The sequence below is a fragment of the Nematolebias whitei genome, chromosome 1 (genome assembly GCF_014905685.2).
Source record: "Nematolebias whitei isolate Nwh7 chromosome 1, NemWhi1, whole genome shotgun sequence".
NCBI classification, from domain to species: domain Eukaryota; kingdom Metazoa; phylum Chordata; class Actinopteri; order Cyprinodontiformes; family Rivulidae; genus Nematolebias; species Nematolebias whitei.
This window is the reverse complement of record NC_056498.1, coordinates 4044355-4063648: the sequence shown is the minus strand read 5'-3', so window position 1 is coordinate 4063648 and position 19294 is coordinate 4044355.

Genomic DNA, 19294 nt, shown 5'->3' with positions numbered 1-19294 from the left:
GGAACAGCTACAACTACCAGTTGTAGCTGTTCCCAACCATAATAGCTTACACACCAGATGCATATAGTTTAAGGCCTTATGTAAAATCCCCTTCATAAGCCCACCTTAAACCACATAATTGCATGACACATTGAACCAGAACGGCACAGGCTGGACGTCGCTGGAGACAACCTTCGCTGGAGGCGACCTGCAATCCTGACGTTGGTCTCCACTCTTCATCCAGTGGCCGCTTCTTCAGTTCAATCCAAGGGTACCCCTCTGTATGCTGATTAATCAACACTTCCAATCGCTGTGGATTTACCGTTGTGGATTATATGACTTTTTCCAATGGATTACAGACTCTGTTTCCAAGGGGTTAAAGCATTGCTACAATGGAATTATCGAGACGATATGGAATTATAATCAACACAATGGAATACCACGAACATTGTGGAATTACCTTGACTTTGTTTCCTTGCTGGATTACTTCTGACTTTGGTCTTCCTTGCTGGATTACATCAAGCTCAAGGACATTTGAAGGTCTAAGTTCACGGTTGGAATTCATCCCCATGGACAGGTGATGATTTCCAAAGGGGGGACTGTAGTGAACCTGATCTGACCCTGATGACCTCAAATCTATCAGATGGACAGAGACTGTTATTTCATTGATCTGAATACAGTTTGAGCCATCTGGTGACTTTCTTTCTTGAATTAATCAAGCAGAAAAGACAATTCTCTATGATCATCACTGTTTTACAAATGTTTGATAATCAAATTTTGTTAGTTCACTCAATGTTACAGGTTGAAGAGAACTACTCATTTTTATTTTACATAAACAGTAAGTAATGATTTTTATTCCTCATTCAAAGAAGAAATCAGGTTAATATGCATTTCTTGATTTTCTGTCTGAAATGAGCCAAGTTTTGTAAGTATGTGAAAGGTCGAGTCTTGGTCAACTAAAATGTTTACTGAGAAGAAAATGTCATGTTTAAACTTTTTCAGAAGATAATAAGAGTGAGACGCCACGAAGTCTGGTTTTTCTGCAATTACTGTATCTTTCTGTTAGTTGTTGAACAATCTCATTCTCTGACCTCGGCTTATCATAACATCTTACGTCACAAAACACACCTCTTTCTGGTCCATCCACGAATCAGAAAGCTCTAAAATTGACCCGGAAGTCAACTCATTTAAAATGTGGCAACTTCCCGGTTCTGTTAGAGTCTGGGAGTGATAGAGTCCAAGAGTCTCAGAGTGATGGAGGTTCTGAAGAAGTTCTAGAGTCTGAGAGTTCTGAAGGCTGAAGGAGAAAACTCTGATGTCCGATGGAGAAAGTCTGATGTCTGAAGCTCAGAGTGCTTCCGTTGGAATACAGAACGCAGTGACGATGTTGGGATTATAATTTCTGTTTGAACACCACGCACGACTCTCGAAGGATTTCAGCTGCTCAACGGAGACGCTGAAAGAGTCTGAAGGATTCTATACCGAGCTGATTTCATCGTCAACCAGGTAACGATCTACTTCAACCGAGCGTACCGTCGCAAGCTGAGATCCGATGGAGCGTGCACGTTCTGGTCATAACAGATTAATTCCCTCACATATCTCTCTAAGATAAATCTCCATTTCATCTTAAACTCTGCTTTCTCCTAAAATCAGTACAGATATTTAGAAATATCTGAAGCTAAGTCCTCAATCACCGCCGTGTGATTGAAGCCCATTATTTTGTGAAACTTGTCTGTTATTATTTTCATATTTTGCCAAATTAATGTAAATGTTTGATGTTAAACTTTGATTCTGAAAATAAATGACCGCATTCATTTGATGGGTCAAAGATAATAACGTCTCTCGTTCGCATTTCTGTTAAAATTCAATGCACGACATTACACAGTCAGAAAGATGAGGAACTCGTGAAAAGTATGCATATATATTTCCCTATATTGTCATACTACAGTTGGTGGCGTACGTACGTACGTTACTACTACAGAGGTGTGAACGCGCCATCGAACTCTGTCACGGAACAAAAAGGCGAACTTTGCCCCGGTCTAAAACCTAGGTCTCGGTCCAGTAGAAACGAACTCCAGCGCGGTTCGAGTACAGTGTGAATGTAAACAGACCAAGCCCCGCTCCGCAGGACAAACAAACATGCATTTCTCTGATCTTATATGGAGCCGTCAGCTGCCTTGTGTGGAAAAACAATATTCTCCATGGTCTTCTGTCTCATCTTCTGCTCATGCTAAGTCCATTTTTGAAAAATGACAAAATATAACTCCTAAAACTGCTAAAACTTGATGCCACTTCGTTTTTATTTTTTTTTACAGAAGAAGAAGAAGAAGATGTCCAGAGGTTTTTGTGTCGTTTCTTTCAGTAGTTCTTGGTGCAGCGCCCCCACAGGCGAATGGAGAAATAGGTTGGTTTAACAGGTTGACTCGACTGCGCAGTGCAGTGTGAATGCAAACTCACCAGCTCAAATGTAAACAAAAGGTCATGAAAATTGGTCCCCAACCAAACCGAGTCTACCGGACTATCTGGTGTGAAAACGACCTTAGATCATCTGGATGAATTCTTGATTTCTATAGAAGATATTAATTCAACCTTTATTTAAACAGGTTCGTCCCATTGAGCCACGAGGACTCATTTACAAGAGAGACTGAATATAATTGTTGTATTTGTTTTTTTTATGGCAACCAAGTACCTGGATAACTGAGTTGATTGTAGCCTGACAACTATTGTAAAATTGGAATTCATTGATTAGAATGTTAATTTAAATGAAACGGTTTCTAGTTAAAATCATAACAGATGACAAAATAAGTGTTAATTGTGCAAAAATAAATTTCCAAACAATTTATTATAAAATATGTAAAATGTAAAACAAGCTTTAATAAAGTACTTTTACTACTATTTATACTGTTTATTAATGACATCATCTCAAGTCAGCAGGGGCACCATCATCATCACCATCATCATCATCATCATCACAACAACACAAAGTGAGAGCTGTAAATTTAATCTGCACAAACATTTTCAATCAGGGCTCAAAATGTTTAAATGTCAAAGAAATGTGCAAGAAAATAAACTAATGTCACTCTACAGGCACATTTAGAGAGAGGACAGTTTACAGAGACACAGTGAGGACGTGTGAGACTGAAGGAGGTTCAACCATTTGTTCATGGACCAGAACCAAATGAGAAGAACAGCAGAACTTCCACTGACCAGTGATCACACATGTTGTTCTAAATTAAACTTTGGTACAGTGTTAAATAAGACATGTCATATTTTTTATTGAACAATAATCTTAATGATGACAGTGACGTTGTAATTTCAGAGACTGAGGGAGGAAGAAACAGAAATGAGGCGAGTGAGATGAGGGAAAGATGAAAACGTGTCCTCAGAGGATGGGGACATGTCAGGATCTGATGATCCAGGATCAACAGGACCAGGAGGATGGATCAACAGGCAGTCAGGGAACAGAGATGAAAAACCTGAGGAACAATTAGAACACAAAAAAAAATACATAAGCAGGACAGAAGAAACTCAGACAAGAAAATTAACTCAGTCCTGCGAAGAAAAATGTTAATGGAAAATAAATTCTGACATATTTTTACAAAAGATCAGATGAAGACAACTGGCATGAAGAATAACTTCCAGCTCCATCTCAATGTACCTGTGATAGTTTAATAAGTGTTTTGTTACTGTCCTACAGTTTATTGATGCTGATATATTCTTGGTAATAATTCTTATTTCTTGTTCTGTCTTGAAAGAGTCTCATCTCAACTTGACCCATGATTACCAAACGCTAAACTAATAATATAAAACAACTGTAAATCAACAGTCCTGCAGTAAATACCAACTTTGTGAAGGTTATGGTGTTATAATTTTATTCAAACATCTTGATTAGGCTGTTATTGATTTGGAAGACAGAAAATGAGATCTTGTACCTTTGTGATACTTTGAATGCAACATTCAGTTCACTCAAGTCATTCTCCTCTGGTTTACCTGGAAAACATGAAAAAAATTGACTCATCTCCGCAATCATGCTTTTCTTTAATGATAATGTCACAATTTATTCTGCAGTCTTTGACAAATGATCTATAACTTTAACTAAATTACGTCAATCTTGTTGTCATGTTGTCATCATTCTTTGTTGAAATCAGGTCTCTCTATTAAATGAGTCCTCGAGGCTCAATGGGATTTACCTGTGTTGTGAAATAAAATATATTTGTGTGCTTAATTCTTATTTTTATGTATTGGTGAAACTTATTTACTCTTCAACAAAGTCTGTGTAAAGCTGAAGAAGACATAGTCATTTTCTGTCATCAGTTCCTTTGTTTAAACTCAGCAGAAAACTGAGCACGATAGGGGGAGGTGAACAGAACTTTCTTGTTGATGTTACAGAGGTCTCACTCTCTGATTGGTTCAGAAAGCTGCGTTGCTATGGATACGAGGTTTTACGGCCGGCCATGACTAATGGATACATTCCAGACGATAAGTTATATGACAGTTGGCCTCATATACAAACATGAAGAGTTTTCCTTAAAGCCTGTTGAGGCAGGGATGATGTTCTGATCAATGTTTAGTCTAATTGTTAGATTAAAATAACTAATACTTTGCAATCTAATGTTAGTTTAATATTTCTGATGTATTAGTATGAAAATTAGAGGTTGCAAGGAGTAATTAGTGTATTCTGAGGAATAGGACAGATTGAACTTTCTTTGTTCTGTTTATCTGAAACTGTTCAATGGGATGCTGCAGTCAAGAGTTATTTAGTGAGTTTTATTGTCTGCATTAAACATGGTTTAACACTCTTGTGAAGTTTGCTTCAGTTTTCATATATATAAAGTAAGTATCTAGGATGAACATTTTAATTAGATAAAAGTTGTGATTATATAGTTGAAGAAAGACATGCACACTTAATAAAAACGACATTGATATGTTTCATAGGAAAATATGAAAAACCAACAACACTTAGAAGAAAAACTGTGAAAGTTAGACAAAGGAACATTTTGGGGGAGGTTGTAAGTTCTGTGTGTTGCTCCAAACGGGGCAGCACCCAGCCAGGTTATAAAAGCATGAAGCATCTCCCCCCTTGGCAGAAGAACAGAACCACCCAGAGCAGATCATAACCATGCAGCACGAGCTGCATACAACTGTGCAGGTCGTATTGGTCAGAATGAATGCGAATTCAGTTAATCCATCTACTTCATCACTTTTATTTTATTTTTGCAATAATTACTAACCAAAATTGTATTCCTAAAAATGTATCTTGTGACTATTATTTATTAAATATACGTGTGAACTTGAAATAGCGACTCTGTCCTATTTTTAGTGTAACTTAGTTTTTCCTTCCTGGGTCCTGTACAACAAGCCATAACAACGAACTCGGGCGGAGCGAAGACGTAAATCAACACCTGTTTAAATAAAGGTTGAATGAATCTCTCAGAAAAAAAGGCCAATTATTTTCTAGTTGAGTTCAGTAACTGGAATTACCACAAAAAAAGACCACCTTTCAAAATTTAAGCAGTTATAGATATTTTAAAACGCTGAATTAGAAATAGACCCGTTTAAACCGTCATGTTGCAGAGCAGCTGCAGTTAAAACACAACTAGCAATTTAACATGTTTCATTAACTAAAACTGTCGACATGAAGTATTAATGTTGATAAATTGTGGTACAGAACAGTCAGATAACACTTCACAATGGCAAAAAAAGTGTCGTATTTTCATCAACTTACCGGAGAAAACAAGGAGAATGAACTACGTTCAATGCTGAACCCGCTGCTGTTTGAAACTATTTGCCACTGCATGACCCACGTGACTTCTGCATTCCATTCTTTCTATGGGAGTCTATGAGAGTGTCACAACTCTCTCTTTATAGGGCTCTGCTGTGCCGGCCATAATATTAACTTGATCTTTTTTGTTTTCTCCCTTGTCCTGTCCGGCATTGTGACACTTAGAATTATTGTCTGAATGTCAAAGTGATGCCCAACAGATTTACTTTCACAAGCAGAGCAATATGGCTGGCCTTAATGCTCCACTTGATATATAAATTAAATTTTATTAGAATTTGCTTTGGGTTTGTTTCAAATGTAATGGACATGGGGATGAAAAAACAAAGAAAACAAAGCAGAAAAGTGGGAGAAGGGTTAAAAGGTAAAGAAGGAGATGGGAATAGAGTAGAGAGAGAGGTATAAAGAGAACACAAATCAATATCATTGAAGTGTGCCTATAGACCTGCGGAAAGAAAGAAAAAAAAACAAGTCAAAACCGAGAAACCACAACAACAAACGACTCAAAAAGCGTTCCATACAAAAACAACTGGACTTTATTTGTAACAGAAGACATTTCAGAAGACTAACAGAAGACTTTAAGAAATCCCTACTGTTAAGGTGTTTAGGTGTGAATTGCCAATCTACATATGTGTGTGTGTCTTATCTCACTCAGCCTTATAAGCTGAATCTCTCACTCACTGCTGTTTGAATTGAGAAAGCTCCTCGGATGAGGAGCGAAACGTCTTCTGTTACAAATAAAGTCCAGTTGTTTTTGTATTGAACGCTTTTTGAATTCATTATGTCCTGGATGACTAAGAATATTCACCAGCATATTGCTAAGCATTTTGGGAAGGATACCCTAGGAGCAGTGCGGGAGTTTGAGAAGATGTCAAGGAAGTTTGCAGACTACAGGAACCATCTTTGTTTCAGTCTGAGATGCAGACAAGAAAAACTCACCCCCAGCAGTTCTATTTCGTATAGGCTTTGCCCTTTAAGGCTGTCGCTGGTGGGTTTATCCCGTCATGCAAAGCATCGCACTAAAAAAATTAGTCCACACCCACCTGTTGTGTGGGCCCCACCCAGTCCGTATGAATTACGTTAAGAGCGGGTAATCGGCTCCCAATTTTCTTCAGCGTGTATAGCACTGAGCTACAACTAGACAATGTCCAGCACCAACATCATCCGCCTGTGTCCGTCCTGCAAGACCGGCTACATGCTGAGATTTGACCGGCACGACATCTGTGAAGGATTCCTGGGTCCCCGCCATGCCGACCTCACCTCCTCCTGCCACCTCTGTGACCTCCTCCCCCCGGAGGAGAGGCAGAGGCGAGCAGCCTTGTTCAAAGCTAACGTCGAGGAGTGCCTCTCCGTGGCAAGGGACTGTTTGCTGGACGACGCCATGGATTTTTTCAACGCCGGGTCTCGGAGTGAATCGGATGGTTCCTCCAGGACAGGCGACGTCAGCAACAGTCCCGCTGCTCACTCCCTCCTGGAGAGCTTGATGTCAGGACGAGGGGGGCCGAGCAGATGCCCCCCCCCCCATGGGCCTTTCAGCATCTGTGACCACACCGCTCCCAGCCGTCGGTGCCCTCCTCTCGGAGCTGCCCGGCATAATTTAAGAGGCGGCTGACACAAAGGGACATTCCGTCCTTCTCCTACCCCCACCCAGATCGGATGATCTAGCGGGAAGGTTTGGCTCCACCCCGGCTCACCACCCTGAAACCCATCTGGCCTCGTTTCCCAACAGTAACGTCCTACTGGAATGAGGCTGCAGCCGGACCTGGTAGACTGAGAGCGCTGGTTTTCACATTTGCGCCCATCACCAGAGTGGAGGGGTTTACTGAGCAGAGTTTTCCCTCTGTGCCCCCCTTGGAGCCAAGCCTGGCAGAGGCTCTCGGAGAAAAGATGTACAGGTTGGACCAGCGTCCTCTGCCTCCGGGGAAGCATGACCAGACGGTAATGTCGCTCTCCAACCGAGCTCACCCGTGTGCGTTCCAGGCGGTCGCAGCGAACAATAATGTTGTGCTGCTAGCGTACAGCATTTCAAAGAGGCTGGAGGGAACAGACCTGCCTGAGGAGACGAAGAGCTCCTTCTGCAAGGTGTCTGACATCATCCTGAACCTGTGCGCCTCTTCTGCTGTCTGCCTGTCTCGCATCGCAGCCTGGATGACAATGGTTCAGATGTCCACCTGGCTCCGTCACTTCCCCTCCCTGCCGGAGAAGCTGCAGAAGGACTTGTTGGAGGGCTCCATCATGACGGACGCGCTGTTCAGAGCCAACTTCAAGGCCATGCTCGAGAACACAAATAAATTGGAGGAGGTGTCGGAGATTGTGCGCCATCTGATCAAGCCGCACTCCTCCTCGAAGCGGCATCGCATGGCCAAGAGCGTGCACGCTTCCCCTCAGCGCACGCCAGCTCACATCAGCACGGATGTGAGCCCGCAGCCTGAGCGTGGCACAGAGGTGCCTTAAGGGGCCCTTTCGAGAAAGCATCACCTTGGGTCGCTCGGAGCACGCCTTCGCAGCACATGACAGCGGTAGAGGCTGTAAATCGGTTGACGTCCGTAAAAAATATGATGCAGCACGGAAGCGCGTGTCCGCTCCCCGAACGTTACACTGAGTGGCAGCGAGCGTGTGCTCTAGGCAGATGGATGAACCCCCTTATCAGCAGGGGATACACGCTGCAGTTTGCAGCTCAAACACCCCCCCCCCCATTTGGAGGAATTTTAGAGACGGTTCTGTCATCTCCAGAACGGATCTCGTTCCTCTACGCAGAGGTTCAGGAACTTCTGGTGAAAAATGTAATTTCCAGGGTTCCAGAAGGAGAGGAAAACACAGGGTTCTACTCTCGTTACTTCCTGGTCCCAAAACGGACCGGAGGGATGAGACCCATCTTGGATTTGTCAATTTTCAACAAATGGATCGTGGAGAGACAATTTCACATGTTGACAACTTGACAATTGTTAGACAAAATTCAGCAAAACAACTGGTTTACCTCCATCAATCTGAAAGACGCCTACTTCCACATCCCGATTATTCCAAAGCACAGAAAGTTCCTGCACTTCTCCTTTCAAGGGACCCAGTATCAGTACAACAGACTTCTGTTCGGGTATTCCCTCGTGCCATGCACGTTTTCAAAATGCGTGGAGTCGGCTCTGCAGCCGCTACACAGAGCAGGGATGAGAATTCTATTTTATCTGGACGATCTGTTGCTGCTGACCCATTCCAGACAGGATGCAGCAGCGCAAACTCTGACGCTGACGTCACACCTGCATATCTGGGCTTCACCATAAAATGGGAAAAGAGTTCAGTTCTCCCAGCCAAGACGATCGTTTATTTGGGAGTGGAGCTAAACTCGGTCACTATGAAGGCTCGCTTATCTCAGACGAGAACCGAAGCTCTAAAGGACCAGCTCCACCACGTGAAACCGGGCTGAGTGGTAACAGCCTTTTCTGTCATGAAGTTGTTAGGAACGATGTTGTCAGCTCACACGGTGATCCCGTTGGGCTTACTCCACATGTTACGTCTCCAGAGGTGGTTCGCTCGTTTGCGTGTGGATCCGGTGAGGCAGAAGAGACGGTTGATCGCTGTGCCCACCTCCGTGAGAAGCGTCCTGAGACACTGGGGAAACCCTCTTGTTCTGTCGGAGGGAGTTCCCGTCAGCAGATCTACGTCACACGTGTCAGTCTTCACAGACGTGTCCCGGTCAGGCTGGGGAGGCACATGCATGTCTCGAGCTGTGGGGGCGCTGTGTAATTTATACAGACCGGGTGGGGCCCACACAACAGGTGGGCATGGACTAATTTTTTCAGTGTGATGCTTTGCATGAAGGGATAAACCCACCAGCGACAGCCTTAAAGGGCTACGCCTATACTCATAGAATCTGGGGTTACAGTACGTAACCAATGTTTAAAACTCCACGATCAAAGGACACAGAGCAGAAGGAATACTCCTGAAAGCTCAAAACAAGTTGCTCAGTGAGAGAATAAGACGGATCCATTTCACCATTGAAGCTCTCTCACTAAAAATGGATCAAACCCTCCAGAAGCTGTCTACTCTGCTACCACTTCCTCTGTTGGAAGAAGTTTCTTGTTTTGTTGAAAAGGCCCAGCTATCACAGCATCAAAAGAGCAAGGAAAGTCAAAAAAGTAAGTTTCTAAAATTACAACAGAGAGCTGTTTTCTCATCACAAACCATCAGTCAAGATCAGGAGGTTGTCGCCAACACAAATTTTCAGGACCAGTGGGTTAGAAATTTGTCTAACAGGACATTGACACAACCTGAGAAAGATGTGCTAGTAAAGGGATTAAATTTTGCCATCTCCCCACAAGAAATACCTGTTGTGGAACTAATCACAGCCACTGAATCCGCGATTAGGAACAACAACTTGACGGAAGCAGAGGCAGAACAACTCAGAATGAAAATATCAGCAACCCTCTCCAGTGCCAAACCACTTCCTTCAAACCTCACACCACAGGAAAGGAAAGCTGTAACATCACTCAGCCAGGACCAAAACATCACCATTTTACCAGCTGATAAAGGAAGATGCACAGTAGTCCTCAACAATTCTGATTACCAAGAAAAAATAACTACACTACTGAGCGACAGCAACACCTACGAGACTCTGAAGAGGGACCCAACCAGCACCTATAAAAAGAAAGTCACAGATTACCTGCAAAAACTTGAAAAGGAGAAAACAATCAATCGATCATTGTATTATAGATTGTACCCAGGGGAAGCCACTCCCTGTCTTTATGGACTTCCTAAAATCCACAAAGAAGGAACACCACTCAGACCCATTGTCAGCAGCATAAACTCAGTGACATACAATATTGCTAAACATCTGGCTGGTATTTTAGCTCCTCTTGTTGGAAATACACCTCATCACATAAAGAACTCCATTGATTTTGCTAACAAATTTCAAGATTTGAAACTAACCCCAGGAGAAACCCTTGTATCGTATGATGTGACTTCTCTTTTCACTTGCATACCCATCTCTGAAGCAGTAGAAACCATCAGAAAACAACTTCTACAAGACAAGGACTTAATCAACAGGACCAACTTCACCCCGGACCAGATCTGCACCCTGTTGGATCTCTGCCTCTCCACCACTTATTTCAAGTTCAATGACAGTTTTTACAGACAGAAGCACAGCTGTGCCATGGGATCTCCAGTGTCACCCATTGTTGCCAATCTCTACAAGGAGGAAGTGGAACAGAGAGCCCTAAACTCCTATGAGGGAACAACGCCAAGCCATTGGTTCCAATATGTGGATGACACCTGGGTCAAAATCCAAGCTAAGGAAATGGAAGCGTTCACCAGACACATTAACTCGGTCAATAACAACATCAAGTTCACAAGAGAGGATGCAAGCGACAACAAGTTGCCTTTTTTGGACTGTTTGGTTCAGATAGAATGAGAGGACAGCCTTAACATTGAAGTTTACAGAAAACCAACCCACACAGACCAGAATCTTCTGTTTGACTCCCACCATCCACTGGAACACAAAAACTGTCATCAGAACTTTACAGCATCGGGCTGAACGTGTCCCCACGAAGACAGAAGGGAAGGAAAAGGAACAGAAACACATTCAAGAACCTCTCCAAACATGTGGATATCCTAACTGGGCTTTTGTCAAGTCAGCGAGGAAATCTACAAAACACACTAATAAACAGAAAAAGGAGAACAACAGATGGAAAAACATTGTCATCCCTTATGTTGCTGGAGTATCAGAGAAATTCAGAAGGATTTTCAACAAACACAACATCCCAGTACATTTCAAACCCAGCAGGACTCTCAGACAGAGACTGGTCCACCCTAAGGACAAAACACCCATACACAAACAGAGTGGTGTAGTGTATGCGGTCCAATGCAGCGAGGACTGTCCAGACCTCTACATTGGAGAAACTAAACAGCCTCTTTACAGACACATGGCTCAACACAGGAGAGCCACCTCCTATGGACAAGATTCAGCTGTTCACCTCCACCTCACAGATAAGGGACACTCTTTTGAGGACCAAAATGTGCACATTTTGGACCGAGAACACAGATGGTTTGAAAGGGGGGTGAAGGAAGCAATTTATGTAAAAAGAGAAAAGCCGTCTCTTAACAGAGGAGGGGGCCTCATATTTCCACTTTCAAAAACATATAATGCAACTTTAAGACAGATTCCCAGCCGGTTTTCACACTTGATGGGAACAGAGGGGCCTCGCCTGTGAATTAGAGTAACAAAGACTTTAAGAAACCCCTACTGTTAAGGTGTTTAGGTGTGAATTTCAGAGTCATGGGGGCGCCAGTTCGTGGTAGAGTACATGAGTGACTAAGTTGACAGACTTCCAGTCTCATCTCAGCTTCTGGCATGAGAGGTCTGATGGCTAGTGCCAGTTGCCAAGAGGCTGCTAGCAATCCCAGCAACAAGCACTCCTTCTGAATGTAGTTTCAGTGTTGCTGAGAGACTGATTGAGGAGAGGCATTCCACCCTCATTCCAGAAAATATAGATGAACTTTTGTTCCTACACAGCAACTTATAAGGACAACTATTCAAATGTGCTGATGAATGGGAAAGTAGACTGATATGCACAGTGGCTGACAGGTGTAAAACACACAGCAAATACAGGAATGAATCAAATTTCAAAACAAAAAAACAAATGCAACAGAAAAAAAAAATGTGCAGTCACAGAAAATAGATGAGACAATCAAAAAAAAAAAAAATGCAAAGGAAAAATGCTTCAAATACAAATAACACCAAAACAACTGCTGGTCTCGTCAACAGACCCCTGCAAATACATTACAGCTGAGCAGCAACTGGCCAAAAATTGGCTTATTTTACGAGTTTAATGTGCACTGAGTAGACTACTTAAAGCTTCAACCTATTTTATTTTAAAGAGAAATGCATTTACAGAGGGTCTGATCTCATATGACTTAGTGATCGAGACCCTCTAGTGGTCTGGTGCTGCAATTTTTGGAGTGAGTTTGCAGCGTTTCTTACTTGCAGTTGTTTTTGTGGGGTTTTTTTTTTATATTTGCAGCATTTTTCCTTTGCATTCGTTTTTTGGGTTGTATGTTCTATTTTCTGTAATTGCAGTTTTTTTTATTTTGCTACATTTTTTTCTGTTGCATTTGTTTTTTTAGTTTTCATCATTTATGTGTTTGAAATGCTTTTTAAACATTTGCTGTGTAGTAGCTAACTGTTTGCAGCTTGTTTACAGTGCACCTACTGACCACTGTAGTATTGATGTGCGTGTAGTTGTTTGCAGCACATTTGCAGCAGTCAACCACCATATATATCACAGTTGTATTTTTATTTAGTATTTGCATTATATGCACTTTTTTTTTCTTTTTCAAAAACTCAGGTACAATACGAATGTAATGCCTTTATGCAGTTTTGTTCCTTGATGACAGTTTGCTTGTTGCAATTTTTTCGTTTTGTTTTTTATTTAAGCAATTTAAACCATGACAGGAATGTTACTGTCTAAAGGGAAGGAAAAAATTGCTCATTAAATTAGTAAAATGCAACTTCTATTTGTTATGTTTGGGTTCTTTCATCTAAGGTAGATGTGGTGTGACTCATGTACCATTTTTGATTTTTTGTTTTTACTGTAACTGACCTTCAAAAGAGCTAGAAACAGGTACTCAGCAGCTGATCCTCCGTAGAAAAACTATAAAGACTAGAGATCATGTATTTGTTTTGTGACCTTTAGTTAAGGTTTTTGTTTGAATTAAGGCAATAAATGCCTCCATATTTCACCACAGGTGAACTGTTCCTGCCATATCTTTTGAAATCAAACTGCAGAACACAAAGTAATTTAAAAAGGAATGGGTAGAAAATCAAATCAAAAAGGGTTTTGTTAGTATAAATGAATCCACTCCTGTTAATTATTAAAATTTTCATGTTCCTAGAACAACTGGCCGAGGTGGAGGAGTAGCTTCTATTTTTCAGTCAGGATTATTAATTAATGCCAAACCAGTTATTAGTTATGATTCTTTTGAATCACTGTCCCTCAGTCTTTCTCATACAAAATGGAAATCAGAAAAGCCACTTTTATTAGTTGTTATATATCGTCCACCAGGCGTTTACTCTCAGTTTTTATCTGAATTCTCAGAATTCTTAACTGACGTACTATTAAATACTGATAAAGTCATAATAATGGGTGATTTCAATATTCATGTGGATGTTGAAAGTGATAGCTTAAACATAGCCTTTAATAATTTAATAGACTCATTTGGTTTTACCCAAAACATACGCACATCTACTCATTCTTATCATCACACTTAGTTCTGACCTATGGTGTAGAGATTAAGCACTTGGTAATAGTTCCTCAAAATCCTATTCTGTCTGACCATTTTTTAATAACCTTTGAGTTTACATTAAATGACTACACAGTCACTGAGAGTAAATTTCATCTCAGCAGATGCTTATCAGAAAATGCTGTAACCAAATTTAAACAATCTCTTCCATCAATGTTTTCCTCTGTCTTGCAGAGTAATGCATCAGAGAACAGTGACTTAGATCATCTAGTTGATCATCTTACAACTTCAATGTAAACTTCACTTGATAAAATTGCTCCACTGAAAAAGAAAGTAATCAATCAGAGGAAACTGGCTCCTTGGTTCAATTCTGAGTTACGTACTTTAAAGCAGGCATCTAGAAACCAGGAGAGAAAATGGCGCTCTACTAATGTTGAAGAATTTTATTTAACTTGGAAAATTAGTCTGCTAACATATAAAAAAGTTATCCGTAAAGCTAGAACTTTATATTACTCATCTTTAATAGATGAGAATAAAAATAACCCTAGGTTTCTGTTTAGTACTATTGCTAGACTAATTAAAAGTCCAATTTCTGTTGTAGTGAACTAGGCCTCCAACATCAATCTGTCTCTGAAGACCTTCAGGGGACAGGAACTGTTATTTCATTTATTTGAATCCAGAAATACAAATTATCTCATCAAGAGACTATTTAATTGTATCCTGAATTAATCAATTGAAAGAACACTCTCTTTTTATATCATCATTACTATTTTACAATACCTTGATAATCAAAAGTGTGTTTAGTTCATACCATTTCTAAATGTTGAAGTAAACCACTCATTTAAATCAACTGTGAAACCATATTAATGATTTTTTAATCCTCATTCAAAGTAGAAATCAAGTTAAATGTCTATTTTACAAAGTAATTATGCATTTTTGATCTTCTGTCTGAAATGAGAAGGAGTGATGTCGGTCAAAAGTCGGAGACAGTCAAAAACAAGTTTATTGGAACGAACTGTCGTGTTTTTAAACCTCTCAGACAGAAACAAGAAAACTGGCACCTGCAAGTCTGTCATTTCTCCAAAATATTTTCTCGTCTGTAACTAACCGTTCCTAAACATTTCTTTTTTTTTTTATTTTTTTTTTTTTTTTTATTTATCAGGAGAATATATAATTGACATTACATACATTATACAAAATTTACATGACTTCTCCAATTTTTTCTTTTTTCCTTCCCCTTTTTCCCCCCTCCTTCCCCTCTTCCCCTCCCTCCCCTTCCCCCTTTAACCAAAAACAAGACAAAATAAGGAAAAAAAAAAAAAAAAAAAAAAGGAGAGAGAGAGGGGGAGGAGGAACGGACAGGAGGGACCCAACAAACCAAAAGGAAAACAGTATTTCACTCTTTCATTTATCCTCTAAAATCAAGTCACATGGTAATGTGATGAGTCAATCATATCAGTCTATACGCTATGAAGGTAAAGATTTTACATATGACACAAAGGGTGTCCACTTGTGGGTAAATTTTTCTGAACTACCTTTCACTGTTAGTAAAATTTTTTCCATCTTCAAAAATGATCTTACAGTATTAAGCCATTGTGATGTGGATGGTGGTGTGGGAGATTTCCAGGCGAGCAAAATACAACGTCTGGCCAGGAGAGAGCAAAAGGCCAAGACCGCCCCCTGCTGGCGGGATAGATTAAGTGTGGTCCCAGGAACTCCAAAAATGGCAATAAGTGGATCACTTTGAAACTGAATCTTAAAAACTCCTGAGAATATGGAGAAAAAATATTTCCAAAACCCTTGCAGTTTTGGGCAGAAAAAGAACATATGACTTAAGTTGCAAGGTGAAGTCTGACATCTATCACACTGGTCTGGTATTGAGGGGAACATTTTAGATAAACGTGTTTTTGAGAAGTGTACTCTATTTATTACTTTAAATTGTATTAACTGTAGTCTGGCACATGGTGTACTCTGACGTATGTTGAGAATAACTTTATCCCACCATGAATCTGACAGTTTAACACCCAGTTCACGTTCCCATGCAGTTCTAGTTTTACCCGATGAGTCGGCCTCTATTGCCATAAGTTTTCCATAAATAATTGAAAGAGGAGATTTCAAATTGGGGCTCAAAACTAAGAGTTCAACCCATGGTGGGTCAGTAGGCAAAGTTAGAAAATTTTGAAACTGCGATGAAACACAATGCCTAATTTGGAAGTAAAGAAACAAATGTGAAGTGGGTAGATTAAATTTAGAAGATAATTCTGAAAAACTAAGAAATAAACCATCTTCGTACAGGTCTCTCATTGTTCTAATACCTTTCTCATACCATATTCTATAGGCAGCATTATTAGATGCTGGAGAAAAAATGTGATTCTTTAGTAACGGCATTTTATTAGAGGGTGATACAAATTTAAAGTGGGACCTAAATTGTGACCAGATCCTGAGTGTTGAGAGCACTATAGGATTTGTAGTAACTGAGGATAATTTAATTGGTAATGACGAATAAATAATTGAAGCGGGCGAAAAAGATGCAGAAATCGACTGAATTTCAAGTTTACACCAAATCAGATCAGGTGAATTTAACCAATAAGTCAGTTTATGGATATGTGAGGACCAGTAATACATTGTAAAATTAGGTAGAGAAAGACCCCCGTTTGTGGTGAACTGTTGTAATAAAGAAAGTCTCATTCTGGGGGCCTTTCCGTTCCATAAAAAAGATGAGACCATTTGATCCAGGGACCTGAAGAACTGTTTGGGCAAGAACAGAGGGATATTTTGATATAAAAACAAAAGTCTAGGTAGCACATTCATTTTGATAATATTAATCCTACCAATCAATGAAAGAGGGAGAGAGTTCCATCTCTGTAAATCTGATGCAATTTGGGAAACTAGTGAGGCATAATTCTGAGAAAACATTGAGGGCAAAGTACGTGTAATATTAATTCCTAAGTACCTAAATCCCGAGGGACTGAGCCTAAAAGGGATATCAGAAGGCTTAAGCTTTAACGCTAATGAATTCACTGGATAGCATTCACTTTTAAGTGAGTTAATTTTATAGCCAGAATATGATCCAAATTTTTCTAGAATATTTAAAATTGGGGGAAGACTCCGTAAAGGGTCAGAGACATACAGGAGAAGGTCATCTGCATATAAGGACAATTTAAGCTCGACACCAGAGCGGACGATTCCATGAAAAGAAGAAAGGGATCTTAGAGCAACGGATAGGGGTTCAATGGCTAACGCAAACAAGAGGGGAGAGAGAGGGCAACCCTGTCTAGTACCACGTCCCACCGTAAAATAATCAGATTGGACGGAATTACTGAGAATACATGCTTGAGGGGATGTATAAAGTAGCTTGATCCAAGACACAAACCTCTCTCCAAAACCAAACCCATTAAGAACAGCAAAGAGATATTCCCATTCCACTCGATCAAAAGCTTTCTCGGCATCAAGAGAAATTATCACTTCAGGAGATTTAGAGGAATGAGTTGAAAAAATTGTATTCAACAGTGTACGAGTATTAAAAAACAACTGGCGACCTTTAATGAATCCATTCTGTTCTTGTGATATAATCCGAGGGAGAACTGTCTCAAGCCGAGTCGCGAATACTTTAGACAAAATCTTAAAATCCACATTCAAAAGTAAAAGAGGTCTATAGGACTCGCAGGCAGTAGGATCCTTATCCTTCTTTAACAGGAGAGAAATTGAGGCCTGAGTCAAGGTGGGAGGCAACAAGCCCTGCCCAAATGACTCATTATAAACCTCAAGAAGAAGAGGGGCTATTTTATCTTTAAATTTTTTGAAAAATTCGGCAGAGAAACCATCTGAGCCAGGTGTTTAACCACTTTGCATATCCTTAATTGACGCAAATATTTCTTCTACTTTAATGGGAGCTTCAAGTTGGTCAGAAAGCAATTTGTCTATCCTAGGTATGTCAATATCCTGAAGAAAGGCACATAGCTCATTTGAGTCTGCTTGTAGTTCAGACTTATACAAATTGCAGTAGAATTTTTTAAAAGTATCATTAATAGAGACAGGATCTGAAACAAGATTGCCCGACCGATCGTTGATTTGTGATATTATGTGAGAGCCGGCTTTTCGTTTCAATTGATGTGCCAGAAGTCTACTTGGTTTTTCCCCATGTTCATAATAAGTGGCTCGAGATCGTATCAAGAGTCGCTCCGCATCAGATGTAGTTAAAAGATCAAGTTCCATCTGAAGATCCTGTCGCTGTTTCAGCAAATCATGTGACGGATTAACGGCATTTTGCCTATCAATATTCTGAATTTTTGTTGATATTTCTGATATCTTAGTGCGTAGATTTTTAGTAATATTAGCTGAAAAAGAAATAATCTGACCACGAAGATAAGCTTTTAATGTTTCTCATAGTAGTGAGGGAGAAATTGTATCGCTCTTATTGAACCTTAGAAAATCATCAATTGATGATAAGATGAATTTATTAAATGGCTCATCTGATAACAGGAGAGTATTAAATCTCCAACGAGGACTAGAATTGGGTTTGTTTATAAAATTTATATCAATGCTTAGAGGAGAATGGTCTGAAATAACAATCGGATAGTATTCAGAAGACGTGACTCTCTGCATTAAAGAGCTATCAACAAAAAAATAATCTATACGGGAATAGGATTGGTGTATTTGAGAGTAAAAAGAATAGGTCCTTGTTAGTGGATTCCGTGTCCTCCATGGATCTACATATCCATTTTGGGACACAAAATCCAAAATAGATTTAGACATATTAGACTGTGTATAGGACCGAGATGAGGAGCGATCTAATGATGGATTCATTACACAATTCAGGTCTCCAGCTAGAATTAACAAATGAGTATCAAGATATGGAAGTGTGCTAACTAGATTGTTTATAAAATCTGGTTTATCAAAGTTTGGTGCATAAATATTTACTAATAAAACAGGAGTGTGGAACAAGGAGCCTGCAATTATAAGAAATCTGCCATTTATATCCTTCATTATTCTTGATGCTGTAAAATGAATATTCTTATTAAATATTATGGCAACTCCTCTAGCTTTTGAGTTGAAGCTCGAATGATAAATCTCCCCAATCCATGGATATTTGAGCCTGACTTGATTTGAATTTTGCAAATGTGTTTCCTGTAGGAATATTATGTCTGGGTTCAGGCGTTTCATATGAGAAAATATTTTAGACCGTTTCACTGGATTGTTCAGACCTTTAACATTCCAACTTAGGAATCTAACAGCAGGTGTTGAAGAAACCTTTAAATCACCAGACATGTGACTTGACAGGGGTCAAAAATATTGCCATCCCTCCCA